Source organism: Haliotis cracherodii, unplaced genomic scaffold (genome assembly GCF_022045235.1).
Source record: "Haliotis cracherodii isolate W230 unplaced genomic scaffold, xgHalCrac1.p SCAF_3, whole genome shotgun sequence".
NCBI classification, from domain to species: Eukaryota; Metazoa; Mollusca; class Gastropoda; order Lepetellida; family Haliotidae; genus Haliotis; species Haliotis cracherodii.
In genome coordinates, this window is record NW_027266286.1 from 27597506 (window position 1) to 27619735 (window position 22230).

Below are 22230 nucleotides of genomic sequence, written 5' to 3' on the forward strand. Positions count from 1 at the left end.
AAGTTCTGAAGGCTCCAAGGCAAAGTCTCAGGCCCTGATGATGAATGGTGTCAAGTAATTTTAAATTGCTCTTACAGGCCCCACCATATATGATGGAGCCATAATCAAGTTTCGAGCGGATAAGTGTTCGATATAGTTGGAGGAGGGTTTTTTGATCCCCTCCCCACTTACAATTTGAGACAACTTTTAATAAATCTAGGGCCTTCAAGCACCTATTCTTTAAGTATTTTATGTGAGGCAGAAAGGTCAAATGATGATCGAATATTAGACCTAAGAATTTGGCTTCCTTTACAACTTTAATGGGAGTATTATCTAAAATTAATTCTGGATCTTTATGGGGTTTATATTTCCTACAAAAATGTATACAGTTGGTTTTAGATTTTGAAAATTTAAAACCATTTTCGAGACACCATTTCTGGATTTTATTTAAACATAGCTGAAGCTGCCTTTCAATAGTATGCATGTTTTTGCCACGACACGAAATATTAAAATCATCCACAAAGAGCGATCCATCAATCGAATCATTTAAAACTTTGGACAAACTATTTATCTTAATACTAAACAATGTGACAGACAAGATGCTACCTTGTGGGACACCCTGATCCTGATTATAATGATCAGACAGGGTAGAGCCCACGCGGACCTGAAATTGCCTGTCAGTTAAAAATTCAGATATAAATTGAGGCAAACGGCCTCGTAATCCAAAATCATGTAAATCATTTAAAATACCATGTTTCCATGTAGTGTCATATGCTTTTTCTAGATCGAAAAAGATAGACACTGCATGTTGTTTATTTATTATTGCATTTTTAACAAATGATTCTAAGCGAACCAAATGATCGATGGTACTTCTGTTTTTCCGGAAACCACATTGTATATTAGTAATAAGATTATTGGATTCCAGGTACCAAACGAGACGATTGTTTATCATGCGTTCCATGGTTTTGCAAACGCAGCTTGTCAATGATATTGGTCGGTAATTGGATGGATCAGTATGATCTCGACCGGGCTTGGGAATCGGGACAACAATAGCATCACGCCACGAAGGAGGGAACTTCCTTGAGGTCCAAATGACATCAAAAATATTCAATAGTGTTTCTAAGGATGATTCGGGTAAGTGCTTCAGGAGTTGATAATGTATGTTATCAGCTCCTGTAGCAGTATCATGAGCTTGTCCAAGGGCAGTGTGGAGTTCATGAATAGAGAATAGTTCATTATAATCTTCCCCATTATCTGAATTAAAATTGATAGGTTTCTTTTCTTGCTGTTTTTGATACTTTTGGAATTGAGGTACATAGTTAGATGAGGAAGAGTGTTTTGCCAAAGTTTCACCAAGTTTATTAGCAATATCTGATTTATGAGTTAGTAGTAGGTCCCCATCTTTAAGATGGTGAATACTAGATTTAGTGCCCTTACCTTTAATTTTGTGGACCATGTTCCATACCTTGGACATGGGCGTCCGAGAATTTATTTTTGACACATAATTTCGCCAAGATTGGCGTTTACTTTGTTTAAATGTTCGCCTTGCCTTAGCATTTAATATTTTAAATTTGTTTAAGTTATGGACCATAGGATGGCGACGGAAATAACGCTCAGCCTTTTTCCTCGCCTTCCTAGCTTGCTTGCAGTCATCGGTAAACCATGGTTTACGTATGTGGGGAATTCCAGAGGACTTAGGAACACATTTTTCAGCTATATTGATAAGTTCATCAGAAAAACATTGTATTGGGTCAGGAACGTCAGTGAAATGATCAGGTGTTAGTTTTTCTGTACAGAGAATGTCATATAGAGGCCAGTTGGCTTTTGTAAAGTTCCATCGAGATGATGGAGGAACATCAGATGGGGTAATAGGGTTTAATATGGTTGGAAAGTGGTCACTTCCACAGAGGTCATCGTGGACCAACCACTCAAATTCATTCAGCAGGTTTGAATCGGTAATAGACAAATCCAAAGAAGAGTATGTGCCTGTACCAGGATGTAAATATGTGTTGGAATTATCGTTAAAAAGGCATAGATTATTGTTGGAAATAAAATCTTCTAAGAGCTTGCCTTTACTGCTTGTACGATCACTACCCCAAAGTGGATTATGACCGTTCATATCGCCCATGATAATACAGGGCTTAGGAAGCTGGTCATAGAGAGCTTGAAGATCGGTTTGCTGAAGAGATGTAGATGGAGGAATGTAAAGAGAGCACAGAGTAAAAACAATGTGCATAGTGATACGAACTGCGGTAGCTTGTAGAGGGGTATTGAGAGGAACAGGGCTATGAATAACACCCTGCCTCACCAAGATTGAAGAACCTCCAGTGGCTTTAGCCCCTGGAGGTGAAAAGAAATGATAGGAGTCGTAGTGTCTAATGTTTAGTTGATCAGTAGTTTTAAAGTACGTTTCCTGCAAACAAAAGGCTGATGGCTTGAAATCTTGTGTTAATAGCTGCAAATCATTAAAATTGTTTTTTAGACCTCTGCAATTCAATTGTATTATCGGGTTAGAACAGGTCATGGTGGTTCTACTGGAGTTCTGGAGCGGGAGGGAGGTCCACTCCCATGGCCTGTTGAAGAAGGAGTGACCTCCATCGCCAAAGGTTCAAATTGATTTTGAACCTTAACAGGTGTAGGCTGAGAAGAAGGCACCTCCAAGTGTTGGAGGGCCCTCGCCGTTTTTTTCAGTTTCTTTTTTTCTGTTTTTGTTAAAGGTATGTCGCCATTAATAGGAGATGATTCTGATTGTGATGTTTTTGAAGATGCAACGAGTTCCGTCTGCGATGATGATGTTGTTGTTGTATTTGGAGATGATGGAGCCAGAGAGTCATTTAACATCTGCTGATTACCAACCCAAGAGATGGTTGTTTGGCATCCAACAGATACTGTGGCTGCTTGGACAAAAGGAGTGATAGTTGCCGCGGCAGCATAAGATTTGACTGAGGTAATTTGAGACTGTGACTGAACTAATTTTTTTGCTTCATGAAAAGATATATTGTTGGTGTGTTTGATTTTTAACACTTGGGACTGGAGAAGAAATGCTGGACAGAGTTTAGCTGAGGCCAGATGGTCCCCCTTGCAATTGGCACATTTAATGGCAGCTGTGCACTCAGTACTCTCATGTGACCCACTGCAGCGGGCACAGATTGGACTGAAAGTGCAGGTCTTAGCGCCATGCCCAAAATGTTGACATTTGTAACATCGGAGTGGGTTTGGTACATAAACCTCCACTCCGATGTTAAAATATCCAGCTTTGATAGATGGTGGAATTTTCGAAAGAGAAAAAGTGAACAGATAAGTGTGAGTCTTTATAATTTGTTCATCTTGTTTTCGTGTGAAGCGCTTGACAGCTGTTACACCTTGTGTAGACAGTTCAGTCACAATCTCGTCTTCGCTCATGTCAGATAGACATCGAGCTCTGTCTCTTACAATTCCCCGACACGAGTTCAGCGTTCTGTGAGCTGAAACAACAACCTCTACATTTGCAAATTGGCTGAGTGAGAGCAGGTTCAGAGATTGCTGTCTTCTTGCACACTCTACTAATATGGAGCCATTACGCAGACGGGAGACATTTTCAACTTTTCCACAACAACCATTGATGGCCTTGGAAATGGCAAACGGGTTTAATTTTAAGGCTTGGTGATCTGATGCTTCGATTACAATGAATCGAGCCCAGGAATCTATTTGTGTAGTAGTTTCTTCATCAGAAGAGCTGGCATCTATGTGTTTTCTTTTTGAACCAGGGTATTTTGTAGACATAATGAGAGAAAGTGGTTCTGCACCCCTGCTCCCCACCCACCATCGAGTGTCAACAAGGACGGTGTCTTAATGCATTGGATATCCAAAATGCAAAACACCAGGGCTACAGGGGTGTGATACTCCAGCAAATATGACATGAATAGCTATATTTATCTACCAGATGTAGTGCCAGGCAGGTTCAATCCATGACAAGAAACTGGAGACATACAGAATACAGAGGTCAACATCACTAGATTGGCCCATGAGCCACCGCCTTCTGGCGTAAGACTCTAGGCAATATATTCCATACAAAATTGTTAATTCATACAAAGTATGCATGGCCAAGTCCAAAATATACAATATAATACAACACAGGTGTGCATACACAATATTACGCACAGGGCCTGGCATGACCAGCCGATTGATAAGACCGGGCCCATCTTACCACCCGTCTAGGCGAAGTAAGGGTCGAAGTAGTGTGTTGGGCAAAGGAACACAGTTCCAGGAACCAGTGCCCTCAACTACCAGAATCCCGTCCTCCGCCGACACAGGGACGCAACCCACGGCAAACGGGCTGCCCACTTTGGTCGCCTCTTACGACCAGCAATGGGGTGCTGTGGAAATATTCTACCCCGGTTCCACACGGGGGAAGAGCTATTAGCGCTACCCAGCACTCACCACGAGGAGGTTGCTCTTCACGAGTGCCCGCTCGTATATTAAGTATGAGGCATTTCGAATTAGACATAAAGTGTAGCTATGGTGGCGAAAGCGTCCAGGGTAATTATCATAATAGAATGAAGATATAACACGCTGGATTAGCTGGGATGTGAGTGAGTGAGTGAGTGAGTGAGTGATTGAGAGGCTGAGTGAGTTGTGTTTAACGCTTTTAACAGTATTCCAGTTATATCACGGAGTGTCAGATTAATGTGGGAGGAAAGCCCGAAGTGATGCAGGTCTTAGACGTTTACCACTTCTGTGAAACCCACAAGCACGGGTATGGTGCTGACAAACCTAGAAACATAATCCGGGCGAACCGGGTTTCGAACCCACAATCATAGGTTTCTGGCGAACCCAAGGGACGCGACTGTGCAGGCGAATTGCGGTGACTTAGACTACTGGACCACCCGTGCCCCCCTCCTCCATTGGTAGTGTCTTTTCCTTTCCACCTGATACTTCATGGATATGAATCTAAATTTCTAATCCCCAGCTCGCTGTGAGAATAAATCTTTAGCTAAAAAAAATAATTTCATATTCAGCTGCATGTACGTGCCTTAACATTTTTCGGTTTACTGTCACCAAAGTGGTGCAATATACTTCCATGATTTAATCACTGGCTTTGACTTGAGGAAACAAGTCAGTCTACCTTTTCTGCTATATACCTCGAGCTATGATAGGCATTAAAGACATTGTGCCTATCTTGACAAACATGTATGACAAAGGGATGGCTTCAAGTTTCCAATCGTCAAGCAAAATAATCTTTGCCCCAGGACTTGGTCTTGATATCTCGCAATTTACTTTGGGGCATGGCACCTGGAAAACGTCACCTGTTTATGGAAATAAAAGCGAAAACTCCCTCCCCGCATTCATAAGAATAATCATGAGAGCCCATTATGAGATTCCGACTAAATCATGAGCATGTGTTTATGAATAAGTGTACAATAATGATGATACCAGGTTTTCGCGAAAAGGTGTGCATATCCTGCACCAACGGTAGCACCCACCACTTGACAAACCACTGGATCACATGGGACAAGTTAATAATAGGAATAACATTGAACTTAATTTTTGTAACGAATGCGTTTAATTAGGAAATGTCGTCCACATGTTTACAAGTTTTGCTAAGACATTGAATGTTGTAACCCTGATGAAACAACTTTTGAGCCAGGGATAGACCGGTTTCAGGGTATGTATTTTAAAATAATCATGCATTCAAAGACATTTACAGGGATAATATGCCACCTCATTACTTCTTATATACATTCCTAAAACAAAAGGTTTAAATTGGTATAAAATATGAGTGAAGCATAAATTAGGTTTATTTAAACGTTCTTATGTATATTAAAAAAGACAAATGATAATTGATAATTAATTTTCTATTCACTATTAGCAGAGGTTGAAGGAAAGAAAAGGAGAAGATTAGATATTAACTTTGTAGTGAAACCTTTCCTTATTTACCATCCCAGCGTAGCAACGCTATCACGAGCTGCTGGTATCACGGTGAAACTAAGGTCCATTACGCTTTAATGTCACATAGGAAGCACCTGGTGATACTCCGATTATCCATTTACTATGGACATGTATTCGAGATTGGGCTTCATACTGGCAGTGTTTATTTTTTAATCTCTACCTCTGGTGAGTATTTGGATACGTCATGTTTCTATGAACCCCCTAGCTACCGTATACACTCGTATTTCTGTACCTGTATTACCACCTGTCTGCATGTACCTACCAAACGCCTGTTTGTCTGTATTTCCTTCTATATATCTATATATCTATATACATCCCATGCAAGATACTGAGGAACGCTAAGAATAAATCATTTCAATACAGTTATCTGAATTCGACAACTCAGTAAACGTATGTAAATAATATTTGCAAAACCCTTTCCATATTTAGTCGATTGTCTGATTCCAACTGTATCACGAGCAAGTGTTTATGAAAAGTGATGACACCAGGTGTTCGGGAACAAGGTGAACGTATCCTGCCTCACCGGTGGCTTCAACCACAAACACATGCAAAGGCAAGTCATTGTTCACCTAAATAAAAACGGGAACATATTGTACATGTTCACTGCGTCAAATTTGGGGATCTTTTTCAAAGCTTTATTGAGGCTTTGCAAGTTGTAACCTTAATTAAACAACTTTTGAGCAAGAGGCGTATGATGCTCTTTGAGATCATGTTACAAAGAGCCTGCGCGATTGCACCGCAAGTTGTGCAAAGTAGACACGAAAGGCTGGAGATGCTGGGATATTGCTCGTCAAAAAGGGAAATAATGCAAAAATTATACTGCTTGGATATCCCTTTGTTCAGGTTGGCAGGATACCCCCGCCCTTTCACGAACACCTCATGCTATCACTGTTTGATAGTGATTCATAAATATCAACGCCACTTCGAACAGCATTTCAGTCAGTCATCCATTCATATCATTTTCACCGAAAGGTTGCCTTTCAAACCCTAATGGAATCTGTTTCGGGAGATAATCGAGACTGATTACTCTGTGGCATTGAAATAATATATTTTACGCCTCATTATGCAGTTTGAATCATGCATCAATAAACAAAGTGGAAGTAGTTAATTCAAAAGAACGCAGAAGACTAACCAACACTGCAGCCTTCTGCGTTACCCAGATAGTCAGAAGGGCTGTATAGCTGGCAGCAAACACGGGGTACTCTCCCAATGTCAGTCAATAGGTACCAAACCTGAGGCACCGAGAACAATGGGGAGTCACACTCCGACGCAGTCTTCAGTGGAAATGGATTCCTACGTTGCACGGGGAACGCATACTTTTGCCTTATGCGAACATATTGATCATTCAATACGTGCGCCATTTGTCAGTATTGCTAAACCATCCGTGTAGATCCGATTAGAAAATGTGTTCAGCAACCCATACTAGCCGTACTAGGCGACTATGCTTGTCGTAAGAGGCGACTAATGGGATGGGTTGGTCAGGCTCGCTGACTTAGTTGAAGCATGTCATCGCATCCCAATTGCGTGGATTGGTGCTCATTATTTGAATCACTGACTCGATTAATTACAGACCGCTGTCATGTAGCTGATATATTCGTGAGTGCTGCGTTAAACAACAAACCAACACAATAGTTCTGCTGAACAAAACCTATTTTTCATAATCCGTGCAGTCCATAACAATAGCAGGGGAGGAAGGGTTATTCGATGGACCAACTTCAGTACTTGTGTAAGTCAACGTGGCACACGCATTGGCGCATACGCATAGAACATGATCATGAACTTAGTGTGAATAGTTGATTTTTTAACTCTACCATTAAGTACTCTGATCCAGTGTGATTTCATGATTTTACTTTATTTCAACTGACGACGGTGAACTTATTTTCAAATCTAGTCCATACTCGGAATTACGGATTAGCTGTCCCTTCAGGTCAAGGGGCATATCATTCGGGACAAACAATCTACAATACCCGTTTAGCCGCTATTATTCCTAAATATTTTTCGCTTTAGAAGTATTCGAGGAAAAAAATGAACCCAACGATTTTTTAATTATGATGGTTGTCATCAAATTTGATGTTGACGTAATTTTTATGCAAGGTGTTGTGCAGAATTTCTACCGTTTGAACAATCTTCAGCTGAAGAAACGTGTGCGCGTATCATAGAAAAAACATTTATCTGTGTTGTAATTTGAGAGTTCAGATTTATGTGTGTTGATAATGTTTTAACAATCAACATCATGCTTCCACTTTCAGCAAGATGGCATTGGGATCTTGTCAAGGTGAAGCTGCCTTGAACGAAAGAAGAATGCAAATCCAGTTCCAATGAAGAACAACTATCAAAGCGGCGTTAAACCTACCCATGAGAGAGAGGCACCACCCATGATCATGAGTCATAATGATGAGTCTGCATATTGGTATCAAAATATTAGACTCATCGACAAACCATCGGTATACTTTATGAGCAACGAGTCGTGCACGGTACGAATAAAATTTGACCTCTGTTTAACCACCCGATCCTCATATGTAGGCCCGTATGACAAATATTTGGTAATGCTACATGTACCTTTCTCAAGACATCCCAATGAAATTCTACAGAGAAGACTTTTGTCAGTTAATGATGATCAAAATTAAGGGTAACCAGTGATGTATGTGTACATTTTTGTCTTCAAGGTGAATAAATAATGTAGCACATCACATTTCATATTTCATCCACATGTTTCATAGTTATCTTGATATGATATGAACCTGCCTCTCGCCATTAACGTTATCGTAAGTGGGCAGCTTTATCATTGACAACCTAACGTCACTGAAAGATAAATATAAAACTATGAAGTAACATTCGGTTGGGATGTATGTTATCAGGAAGGTCATTTTGCTCTGTTTTGTAGTCAGCAGAAACTGTTCACATATTTCAATATGCCTTCATAATTTCTGACTGGTCTTTTTTCTTCTGTAATTGTACCAACCCACTTTGAAAACGCACCAACATGAATATGTGGAAATATCATATCGGAGTCCAGCAGTGAGACGAACCCACAGGTTATTTCATCTCCGGATATCCCGCTGCTGGAGGTTCATGTTTGCATTGATATTGCTGATATTTCGCGATGTAACCTTGCGCTATCATGTTGAGAAGGAGGTGAATATAACCTGAGATGCCTTAAGTATAGAGAAAAGAAGGTCACCTTGTGTTGAGTTAAGCGTTTTACAAAGGGCAAATACCAAGCATCATTGGTTGACAAAGAATACACAGGAATGTGCATATATATAGTTTAGTATGTAGTGATTGGTTCAGTCTCGTTCATCTCACATAATGGACACGTGAACATGGACACCAATCGGTCTGCTCTACATGTCGGAAACTTCGACTACTGGACCACCCTGCGCTCCTTTGCTTATGTGGACTGAAGAATATCACATTGCTGTTATATATCACACTGCTTTAATCCATATCTGAACATGAACTACATGTACAACACGTTTGTTACCGATGTACTGACGGGATTATAGACTAAAGGTAAAAGATGACGCCGTTCACGTTATGATCATTGAGCTATCTTTAATTTAGGTAGAATTGTACTTTAAAGTACAATCCTGAATATATCCTTTTTCATTTTAACACTTTCTCCTTTGTGCGCTTGCTGGTTTATCATACGCTTAGAGTTGGAACCATGTTTCGGAACAAGCCCCAACGTATAAATACAAAACTATTTTAGAATTCCAATTCAAATTCCTACACAAAGTTATATACATTAAAAGGAATTGTTAAAGATGAACTTGGTTGACGATGTTCATTTTGCAATTCAGGCAATGAAAACCTTGCTCACGTATATTTAGAATGTTCTTATGTTAAAGAATTCTGGGACGAATTTAATGCTTTCTTAAATGTTATTTTCGGTCATGTTATTATTACAAAACAAGATATTTATTTTGGAGGTACACCTTATGAAGTCATTTATTGATATCAGCATAAATACACATTTACGTACCACATATTAAAGACATGAAACCATGTTTGAAATCATATAGAAATATACTGGAAGAAACTTCCCATATCGAGTTGTTCCTTTCAAAAAGAAACGGAACAATATTGACTTTCACTAAAAAAGGTTTAATGGGGAAAAACACGATTTGCTTTTGACCTCCATTGTTTAGTGCATGTCACTTGTGCAGTGTTTGTGTTTGCTAGCTATGTTATTGAGCTTATCTCAAACTTTTGTCTGCTGGGGACGTCACTGGGCTGTACTATCTTGTCAACTTCACAAGGAGGAAGTAAATGGCTACAAACGCCTACTGATTCTTATATGCAGCAGTGTGTGATCATGTAAGCAGCTAGCACCTCTCATCGGATGTACATGCCATCGTATCCAAAATGAATCTTGGATCAAGGTTCTGTTGCCTCCTGCTCCTCTTATTGGCCTGTAAGGTAGGTGTTCTATATGATATCTCTGTGTCCAACTTCCAGTGTTTTAAACCAATCAACGTTATACGTGATCTTCTCCTCGGTATCTACAATTATCTCTGACAGCTGGTAACAATTCACACTTTTAATATTTTTGTTGTTGTGTTTACTGATTTGAATACCATATTATGTTCCTTAAAGTGCAAATATTAACACGGATGACAACTCACGTACTGAGAACAAACAATTAAGTTAGATTGTCAAATATATCCTTGTGAAAAGGACAAAGGGTGTACCTAACACTTGCTGTTTCTCTTGTATTGCTATTTCTAAGACTGATTTGTGAAATAATAATAACTCATTCACAATAATGTTTGTTCTTACATATGAAAAGTTTGTATTTATTAAACGTTCAATACAGAAACAACATGGTACTAGGAAGGTCAAATGTCCTATTCATGAGTATCGGACACGTATCCAGCCAGTGTGTGTGTGCTACTTTTGCAAGCCGGAAGAATGTCGGTTTTAGCCCGTTGATACCATACTGACTGCGGAAGAAACGTCCAAACTGATGCAGAACATAAATCTTCAAATATGGTCAAATCCACTGGCACAGATGTGGTGTTAACAACCAAAGAATGCTGATCAGGTAGAGCTCACCGGGGTAGAACTCTGGCACAGTTACGGGGCACCATACGACACAGCAAACTGTAAAACATGCGTTAGACAGTTGACATGCAAGACATGTACAGCTCTACAGATGTTCAGGAATGTGTTTAAATCTCACAAGGAATACACATTTTTGTGTTTTCTATTTAAATACATTTTGTGCACAAACACATGAAATGACACATCGTCTCACAGTCTAAACACCGCATGTACAAAAAAATTAAAACATATCGACAATCTAAACATGTTTATAACAAAATTAATATCATTTACTATCACGTCAAATACCGACAGAATGAATAATATATTTTGATATAGGTTCTACAATAGGTCAGATCAATACAATTATGCTTCACAAGTTCTGAGATATCACAATCAAAATTAAAACGGTTTCCACACACACACACACACACACACACACACACACACACACACAGACACACACACACACACACACACACAGACACACACACAGACACACACACAGACAGAGGATATTATTATTATTATTATTATTATTATTATCATTATCATTATTATGCACAATGTTTCTGGTAACAATGTTTTCAAAGTTCCTTCACAGCCACATGGTACCTTGACTGGATACAGCGATGGGAAATGCCTCCCAAAAAGTGTATGACAAAAAATGAAAAATTGCATCCATTAGGCATGGTTGAAAATGGCCAATCACAGAATGCAGTTGCCCGAGACTTTGGAAAATATAGAAATATGATATCCCGACTTATGGAACGATATCGCCAAACGGATTTGGTTAATAATAAGAAGACTACTTCCATGCAGAATAGATATAGATTATGGATGCTCACTGGGCATGCACCATATATCGATTTTATTTTGAAGATTGAATTCCACAACGTCATTTCATCACACTACACTTTAATTATTGTTCCTTGTATATTTGATATACTTTGTATACTACAGGGATACAGGTCTAACCACGTTTAGGTACTAAACACCTCATAAACATGTTTAGAGATACGCGTCAAAATTAATTATAGGACAAGAAACGCGCTTAGGTTTGTGTTGACCTTTTACACCCAATGGAATCTGTTTCGGTGGATTATAGAGACTTGTTGTTCTCTGGCGTTGAGGTTTTATAGTTACATGAACTTGATCGAAATGTATGCTGGTGTACTGAAGTTTCTTCAGAACCTCAGTATCATTTACCAATTAGGTTGTATGTTGAGTCAACTACCCAAGAAAGATTTGGGCCGAAATATTATAAATCCCTTACAGTGTTGAAAAACAAACATTTTTCTTAAACGCTTTAGTTTTCTTATATGTAGCTCTGGCCTTATACACACCAGACGTAATTCAAAATTAACATCGAATAAAATCAGTATTTACGCTATCGTGTCACTAGATTTTGATCATGTCCATCGATTATTTGATTGTCTGGTTTGGTCACAGTAATAAGTCATAATAAAACACTTAGTTTTAATGCAAATCGGTAGGGCATGACCTGTTTACCCTTTCAGCGACAACCCGATGTCATTGCTGATTTTATGTGATCCATTCATATGAGTTTCACTATCATTCTGCCTTTTACACCAAATTGAATCGGCATATAATCGAGACTGGATATTCTCTGGCGTTGACGCTTTATTTTATAGTGTAGCGTGAGATGTACCTGTCCTGTTCTACAACGTAGATTTCCTTTATTGATGTTGATGTCTCAGTTTGATGCATTGCCATTGACAAATGTCATACATCGATAGTTCGATCAGTCCTAACACACCTGCATGTATGTGTTCATTCTGGTTAAGGCATCACTGGTTAGTCTTTGAAACATGATTATGATGCAGCCAAACAACGTTTTGAGAATGAAGGACATAGGCCCACATACAAATAACAATTTAACAAATGATAAGTATGGCTATGGCAATATACATAATATAAAACATTATAAAATTTATAAAATAGTTTCTTCTCTCAAAATCATGATTGATATGCAAGCAAACTGATTTGATTCGTTCGGGATACTTTGGATATCGGCTACATTCCCTCCAAACTACAGCATGGGGTGTTTGTGGTGCACTTTTGTAATAAGTTTTGTAAGCCAGCATGTTTATTTTCTCTCAATGCTATTGTTTCCCCAAATTTCAGATGCATATAAAAGAATATATATACCTTACTGCCACCAGGTTTTGAAGGGGCACTAGTTCGCGACCTGTGCTGCGCAATTCGTAAGCCCATTTGTCACTTTTATTGATAGTATAAGGGCGTATGGTCACATCTATCAAAAAAATGAAATACAGTTTTGGAAATAATAAGGAAATGTAGGTATCTTTGTGGGTAGCATCGGTAATGGTGACGAACTTTTGATAAGTCACTTGCTTGGTAATTGTGCGATTATCGTTTACACTATTTTGACTTGCAACACAAAGTAAATATTTCTCCTGAGCATTGCTTATTTTATCGTCTATATATTTTTACAGTGAAAATGTGCAAAATTGTCACTTAGGAAATATATTAAAAGCCTGAATATTCAGTTAGTTTACAAATTGACTGAAAAATATGTACATCTGTATTATTATGATAACGAATTCCAAACATTTTTATGTTTAATATAATCACCCAGAGACTGAAAATGATACGATGAAAAGTACATTTATATATTGTTTGGCTTCTAATCCTACATAATAATCTATTGTAATGTTTATAGACCCTTTTGATCGTCTTAATCAGTTTCAGTCAATCTGTTGAAGAAATGGACAGATTTGTCTGTCAAAATGACTATAATATTTACGCATTTTATAAATTTCCTGAGAGAATCACATTTTACAAATTGACTGTAATATATACACCCTTACAAAGGAAAATAATTGTGAAAACAACGTCTATCGCGCATCGAAGAACTTCCCAACCAAGACGTATAGGAACAGGAATGAATCTGTCCAATGCTACAGCAAATGAAGGAAATCAAAATGCAAATATCCTAATTACAACCTGCCAAATTTATGTGTATAATTTTAGGCAGCTCCCTTTTTCGAGGAATGTTTCCGTGAATATCGTCACGTGTCTCTGTAACAAACAAGTATTAAAAAAATATATATCGTTTCGGGATATTATAACCCGTGTTCGTGGGTCCTACTATTGAACGTCCGAGGACGCCCGGAAACGTCCGGGGGTTTCATCAGACGTCCTGAAACGTCCTGGAGTTTAAAAATACAGTGCAGTCAATAAAATATGTCTTTCTCAGTTTGGTTAGATCCTAAGAATATCAACTGGCGTACGTGTTTGCCATGTGCAGCGGCCAGAAAATGGAAGTACCAGTACTTTCTCAACTGATCACTTAGATTGTTTTAGGTGTTCCAGATAGGTGTCGTGTCTCAAAGGTCGGCTGAGAAAGCCCACATAACGTCCTCGGTTCCTAAAAAAATCCATTGAGCTAGATAACAATGACCAATGACGACATATACACACAAGTTTTGGGTTATACAAGAAAACGTGGATGACAACAAGGGAGTAGTAATCGTATTATCGACGCAATCCGAAATCCAAAATCCGAAAATGCCTTCACTGCATGGATACTCTTTTATTTTTAAACTATAACAATCAAATAACTATTTCCTAATGACGACATCCGATGAGCTTCTTTTTGACTGTTTAGGCTAAAGAAATGAATTAACATGCACCCTTTTCGAAATCTTTATAGATCAATTTTAACCAATCTGTGTTCAAAAGTGAGTAAAAGAATTATTGCCTTCAAGTATATTCAGCTGTCCTTGCAGACGGTAGCCCAGTCTCTTTTCACGCTCAGTTGCTTTGCGTATCATCCGGGTACTCTCTGGGAAAAACAATACCAAAGGCAACCACCAGTCCCGGGGAATTGCTTTTAAATTAGATCAGTGCCCCTTTAAGACAGTGGCACACTACAGTTATATGTGACAATTGGGTTAAACAACTTTTTGATCGGTTATGTATCATGTACCACGGCGTATCAGTTTACAGTGGGGTGACTGTCCAATGGGATGCAACATAGGCGTTGCAACACTTTCGTTATACACACTGTGCAGACGACCAAACTGCTGATACCACGATTTACGTTGTGATAACCAAATGACAAGGACGGCGCCCTGGACAACCCTTAGGATCAGATCCCGGGCGTAAATGGGGTTGAACCCATTAACAGTAAATCCCACCAACAAGCAGCTTGGACAAATGGTGCTACACAAACGATGTATTCATTTTAAAGACAGAAATGGCTTGTATTTGCCAAAGTGTATGCCAATCGTTTGAGTATCTCTTTAACGACTGTGAACATTTTTTAAACAGACACACATCATGTCCTGAAAACCAGGTTGTTTCAACTCCAAAAATACAACTTATGAGTAAGAGCGATGTGAAATGTGTAATGCTGGTATTTTTAGATGTTGTTCCACCGTATTTGATACTTATACAATCAAAACATAAAACGCCCAAACCTGGTCAGTCTGTAGGTCACGTTGAATTAAATGTCATATATGTTTGGTCATATATTAAACGTCAATAATTACAAAACAAACAAAATATATATTTTAGATCTATACTACAGACTTGCTTTCATTTTCTTCCTTTTGATTTCAGATACAAACATTCAGCGATGGAAAGATTCATGTTACACCTGCTGGAAGTATGTTAAACCCTTCCTGATAAATGCTGTTTTTAAGCGAGACTTCTGTTTATTCTTGCTCAACCCCGCATTCAACAACGTGTCACCTTAGTATGTGAGGAATGTTAAAGTTGCGTGTGGAGATGATAGATCACTAAGAGGAGCTTATGAACACTCGATGACCCCAGGAACCTTGTTGCTAGGCTGACGTCACATGGCATTGTTTCGCCGAAGGATCTTGCAACAAAATTCCACAAATTACGTCATCGGGTAAATGGCAAGTAAATACTAAATAAATAAAATACTAAACTCGCTCCCGTGTAAAACTAATTTAATGAAACTCGTGAATAGTTGGGGTTCTCTGACGAGCGAAAGCGATATGATATAAAACGGCCAACACAAATCATATGAGACATTCACTTGGCGTTAAGACCGGATGTGCTATAAAAGAAACAACCATTAATTGAATTCATACTTGCATTGTACCTGTACTATAGTGCAAAGGCATTGAGTTTTTACACTAAAGTCAGTTATAGCACAGAACACTTAGACATGTGACAAACATGTATTCCCCAGGATGAAGGAGAATGTCCCTATGCTGGAATTCCAAATGGTTTTCAGTTTCACGTCACATTCCAGTGGACGATTGGATGGTACAGAGCCACTCATGTCACAGATGAGATTGTATCAGTAGGTGCCCCATCCGAGCACCATCGATCTGGGTCTTGGTGGATTAATTAATGATTCATACAGAAAGCAATGGCAACAAATTGTAACAATAATTGTGTGAGCTTTGACCTACATAATAATGTAAAGTTTATGTAATAACGTGTGTCCAAAGCGAACGTTATCCCATAACAAGTCATTTTATTTTCGTCATAAACAATATTTCGAGAAAGTCTTCTACAAGGTTTTATTTTTAAATTATAATTTATTTAATAGTTCGCATAATAGGCAACTGCTAATGGATGTCTTAGGCTTCTTACCAATCATCCAAATGAGCATGTTGAATGGCGCGTTGTTAGTCTGCCGTCTCTCATTGTTCCAAATCGTAAAAGCACAGAGGACCTGAAAGCTATAATATGCTAAAGTAAAACACTTTAAACATCAGAAACACTTACGAAAAATGTATAATTCGCACGTGACCAATCTCATCAGGGTTTCTTCTTTCTTTGTTTATATCAATGATCTGATCTGTGATCAGTTCAAATACAATGTGGTAATATTATGACCCAGCATACTTGGGAAAGCCTTTGATTAATATTATGTGAATATATATTAAAGATTTATAAAGAGGTATCAGACTATCTCTTCTTTTGTGACGGGTGACACCGGTGGTGCAGGATACGCTCACCTTTTCGCGAACACCTGGTATCATCACTATTTGATTCATAAACACATGCTCATGATATAATCGGAATCTAACAATGGACTTATAGCAGAAGTTTCGCTGGAAAGGGTTTTGTCGCTTTTGTTTACATCTGTTGTATCGTAACGGCTCACGATTGTGTGTATATATTTAATATTTTATTCCTAAATGTAAACGTATTATTCTTATTTTTAATAATTCACTTGTTTATGAAAATGTAAATTCTGGCGGGAAAAAAAGAAGTTTATTAATTCTTTCATGATACTGGTATTTTAGCGCGCAGCCGGAGATAAAGTGGATAGCATTATCATGATGAAGTGGTTGTGCAATATGCGAGACTGGCACATATCTGATGTTGAAGATCAGTGCGTGATATGATCCTGTTATAGTGGGTCCTTATCAGAGATTCATCTTCATATTGATCATATTAAAGGCAAATTTACGAATGTTGAAATCGTTTTCTCCTGTCCAAACTAAACATAGTTCATAATAAAATCCATTGTCAATGCAGTATGTATACTACTCAAAACAAGTTAAAGAATACCCACAATCTAAAGGATGAGTGTTGCAATACCCATCAGCCAAGACAGATTTACTGTAGTCTTAAGGAAAATGTGGGTGTTCTAGATCTTTAACTTCTTTTGAGTAGTATATGTGAAGAGCCTACTTAATGTTTAGTCGTGTCTTTCATCCGTAATGGGCTGAAACAGTCATGGTAGGTTTAAAACTCCATTGTTATATAGATATCACGTGTATTCCGCAGTGACGTTACAATGATAAGTCCCAGTTTTAACCAAGGTTTAACTCTGCCTCTGGAGGAGGGACGTTGTCATATCGATTTAGCAATCTAACGGCCGGATCAAGAGCGTGAGATAGGCAATTATAAAATATACTGTGTCAAAATATGATTGTTGTATCACCGTAACCTTTGTTGTTCAGTTCAAGCTGCCGATGTTAAATGTTCGGGGTAGAATGAACTTCCCTTATCTTTATGTACTATAGGATATCATATATGCTATTGTTATTGATCAATTCTCTCTAATACGTTTTTCACTACCTGTCTGTGACTCCTTTTCGGAATGTTCTAAGAGAACTTATACCTATTTGACCCATATTCCCATGTTTAATATATGCGTTCTAATAAAGGATGCCAAAAATTCGGTAATGTATTTGTAACATTATTTCATTACGTTTGCAGACAACGATAGTTTAAGGACAATCAAGACACAATACACAATTATCGACAGTATTCTGAAATGAGCCATTAAATCTTGACAAGGAAATGTTTCATTCATAGTTCCTGGAAAGGTAGAAAATCTTCAGATCGATCACATACAAGACAATTTTACGAGTGTGGAAGTCTTCTTCTCCTGTCCAAACGAAACAGAAAGACATGGCGACATAAAATACTACATACTGTCGTATGAAGCTCAGGTATGTCTCATTAAAGATAGAAATGTGATCATTATACTTGAACAGAGTTGTATTACTTTAATTACAAAAAAGTGTACGAATAACCAATGACTACTTAAAGTTTAAAGCTCAAGCTCAAACCTGCCTAGATAACAGAAAATCCGTTGCCGTGCATCATGATCAGGTATAGATATACCACACATACATATACGCACGCACGCACGCACACACGCGCATACAAGCATACACAGAAACATGGTGGTGGTCTTCCACTTTAAGTTTACAGTATTTCGGCGACTATTTTCAGATTAGTAACGATTTGATAACGTTTGTAATGTTTTGGTCAAATCTAATTTTGAAGGGTCTACTTTCGTTTGCCCGGCAGTATATACACAGTTAGGAAGGAAGATTTAGGAATAGGGTGGATATTTATGATGAGTACATATGCATTGAATACAATGTATATGGAGTATGATTATTCCGTTACATTTTGACAGCGAGAACATAACCACAACGTGACGGAAAATCCCCAAGGATTAAACATTTCAGCTGAACCTGAGTCGAACTGTAACTACTCACGGGTTGTACCCGTCACAGCACAAGTAGACTACAGGTTCTCGGTGAGTTCGGGTAAAATGTGTGTACAAAGAAGGCTCACCATTGTATATTCTGGTATGTAAATCATCCCGTTCCCCTTTAATACCAGGGGCGGTCGGGTAGCCTAGTGGTTAAAGCGTTCGCTCGTCACGCCAAAGACCCGGGTTCGATTCCCGACATGGGTACAATGTATGAAGCCCATTTCTGGTGTCCCCCGCCGTGATATTGCTGGAATATTGCTAAAAACGGCGTAAAGCCAAACTCACTCACTCACTCACTTTAATACCAAAGCACTAAATGATTCCATACACTTGTGTTGTAAACAAAGTCCAAATTTATCAAAGAAAGGTAGTTAAATCCTAAGGTAAATACCAACTTGTACGATATTAATTTGAAGTAAGAGGAACACTACATTATCCTCTTCAATTTCAGGTTGTAGCATAAGATTCTTTTGCTGGGGATGTAGCAAATGTCAACTTCAGTATAAGCTTTTCAATACAGTTCGTGTGAGGCACGCTATGAGTGAAACTTGATGTACTTATTCCGTAACTTACCTTCACTACAAACTGTGTGATGAACTTGATCTGATTACAGGTCCGTGCATTTAACAAATACAATGGAACCGTTTCTGAAAAGAATTATACCACGCTTACTGGAGGTATGTTTAACTGTTCCATGGATGTGTCATATGTAAATATTTGATTACACTGTGCTCGTAATAGTTTTGAAGTGAATGGTCAACTTATCATTAGGTTTGTTCAATCATCGCATTGAGTGAGTGAAATCGGCTGAACACTGATTTGTCAACATGTCAAAGTAAATTATGAGGGAAGCCCAAAATAACATGCTGACATTCCAACAAAGAGGTGTCTACACAACATGCTTAACTTCTGTGTGTTCAATTATAACAGACCTCCAATAGTCTCCGAACAAATTAAATACAAAGGCACCACGGTATGCAGTTCAAATGTCTTCATATCACCATACGACTCCAGTATCTAATATATACGTATCTCATGTTCATGTACGTCCCTGCGTTCGAATCCACTTTCATCATCATATTGTCAAGAGTCGTGACCGACAGGAACCACCTATTCGTTTAACTATTTTAACAGCCTCCGGTAAAGATTAGCCTTATCACAATGTGCATGAAATATTTCCAGATTGAATCTACCCTGTTTACGCATCTGTTGTAGTAGAGAACGTGGATGTGCGAAAGGACTGGGGGTATATGCCGGATATCTATTTGCGTCTTATGTATTTGCATAACATGAATGTAGACCGGTCTGAACTATAATGTTCGTTTTCCTAGCGTCCGGCCCTGTGGCTAGTTTGGATGTACTGAGTACAACTGCAGATTCCATCACTATTCAGTGGACCAGGCCATCGCTTCCAAATGGTAACATCCTTGGGTATCTGATAAACGTTACATCGGACGGCAAAACTGGCCGAGTTATACATGTGACTTGTGATCAGCCTGAGGGCGGCGTGAGTACAACCACCAGTTACTCTTTTCATTTTCTGACCGTTACATTATGATAAAGATACATTCATCATGGAAATAAATGATTGTCTTTTGGTTATTGAAGCACATTTGCCTTCCACAAAAAAAGATATGGTCTGCAGAAGTGAACGAAAACGAAATATCTACACACTAACAGAACAATTACAATCATGGATATATATTTCATGTTACAGGGCAAACCGAACTGTAAAGCAACGGACACTTCAAACACGGAGAGTGCTCCTGTTGTCAACCAAGCCAGAAATGAGCTCTATGACTACAACATTACAGGCTTACAGCCCTACACGAACTACAGAGTAACCATATCGTGTGTCAACATAAACGGAACAGGGGAGAGGAGGAACATCACAGTTCAAACCAACACGACCGGTACGTGTGATGGAGTTAATGTTAATTCTACAATGACACTACTTAATGATTGATTAAAATGTGATTGACATTTAGTATCTAATACAAATTAGATGCATCACAATTTACAAGCCTTTTCACATTCAAAGCATTTGTGTGAAAACATAGGCCTGACGATAGCAAGCCTACATAGTGATGCATGTATCAATGACTGCCAATAACCCATATGAACTGTATACGTTCGATATGGGAGCAACGACATCAATATACAGAACATTCGCGCTCAGATTGAATCTGCCCTGTGCGTGCACTTGTTGCAGCAGAGAAAAAGGATGTTCAACAGGTCTGGGAATACGTGCCGGATATTTAAGCGTTGTCGCCATTGACATGGCTTCATAAAACTGACGCTTCAATATGACACATTACACCATGAATCTGGGTCTCATATTTGCACAATATCATTATGGAACAGTCTCATATATACTCTTTAAAAGAGTACGGAGTACACAGAAATTACTTCCAAACTTCCAAATTTTCAAACTTGTAAGATATATCAGTTTCTAGTAATATACATTTTATAATAATGAACGAATTAAGAACCCGATACAAGCAGTAGTGAAGTTTGACATCATGTTATGACCACCAACGATCTTGAAAGACGATTGTAGTAAGATGGGAAATTTCAAAGTTTTGGGATCAGTAGTTCGTTATACCTCCACGATTTGACAACAATTCATTCACTCGACGAGGCATACTGCGTATGAGTCTCTCAATGTCGATTTGAGGGACTCTGTTCCACTACTCCTTCAGCGCCTGGTACAGTTTATCCAACGTGGTTGGCGGCCCATGGTGTTGGCGCCCATGTTTTGCCATTGAACAGCCGTGTTCAATGTGGGAATGGGCTGGGCTCATTATTGGTAATAAATGTTGTGCAGCTGGAGCATGGACGTTGTCGTTCGAAAAAAAACACACGTCAACCCACATTCCTTGCAAACGGACAAAAAAGGATGCCAGTAGGTTGTCCCGATGACCCTTCCTTACACAATCTGGAGTGGAGTTCACTCAGTCACAGTAATGCCGCACAACAGATAACCGTTCAACCACCAAATCTGACAAGAGATCTCAGGTTGACATAGTCGTGACGTTCATTTCGACATCGCAAGACACGACCACCTAATCAAGAAAGTGTAAAGTGAATCGTGGCCGTCGAGCATGGAGTCGATGTAGACGATTTTTAATCACCTGACCCAAAAATCAGACTCCAGTAGCCTGATGAAAGTTTGCAGCCATTTGAGCTCGATTTCGTAGATCCTGGTTTAGAATTAATCGATCATATACAATTGTCGTTGACATGGGATAGCCTGAACGTGGTCGATTGTTGTTGGTACC

The 22230-nt window shown here is 38.7% G+C and overlaps 1 protein-coding gene across 1 annotated transcript in view; it reads left to right on the top strand.

Moving 5' to 3' along the window:
- The window catches only part of LOC139475330 (phosphatidylinositol phosphatase PTPRQ-like), a 96642-nt gene that overhangs the window by 51490 nt on the left and 22922 nt on the right, over positions 1-22230 (top strand). The window lies entirely within an intron of this gene.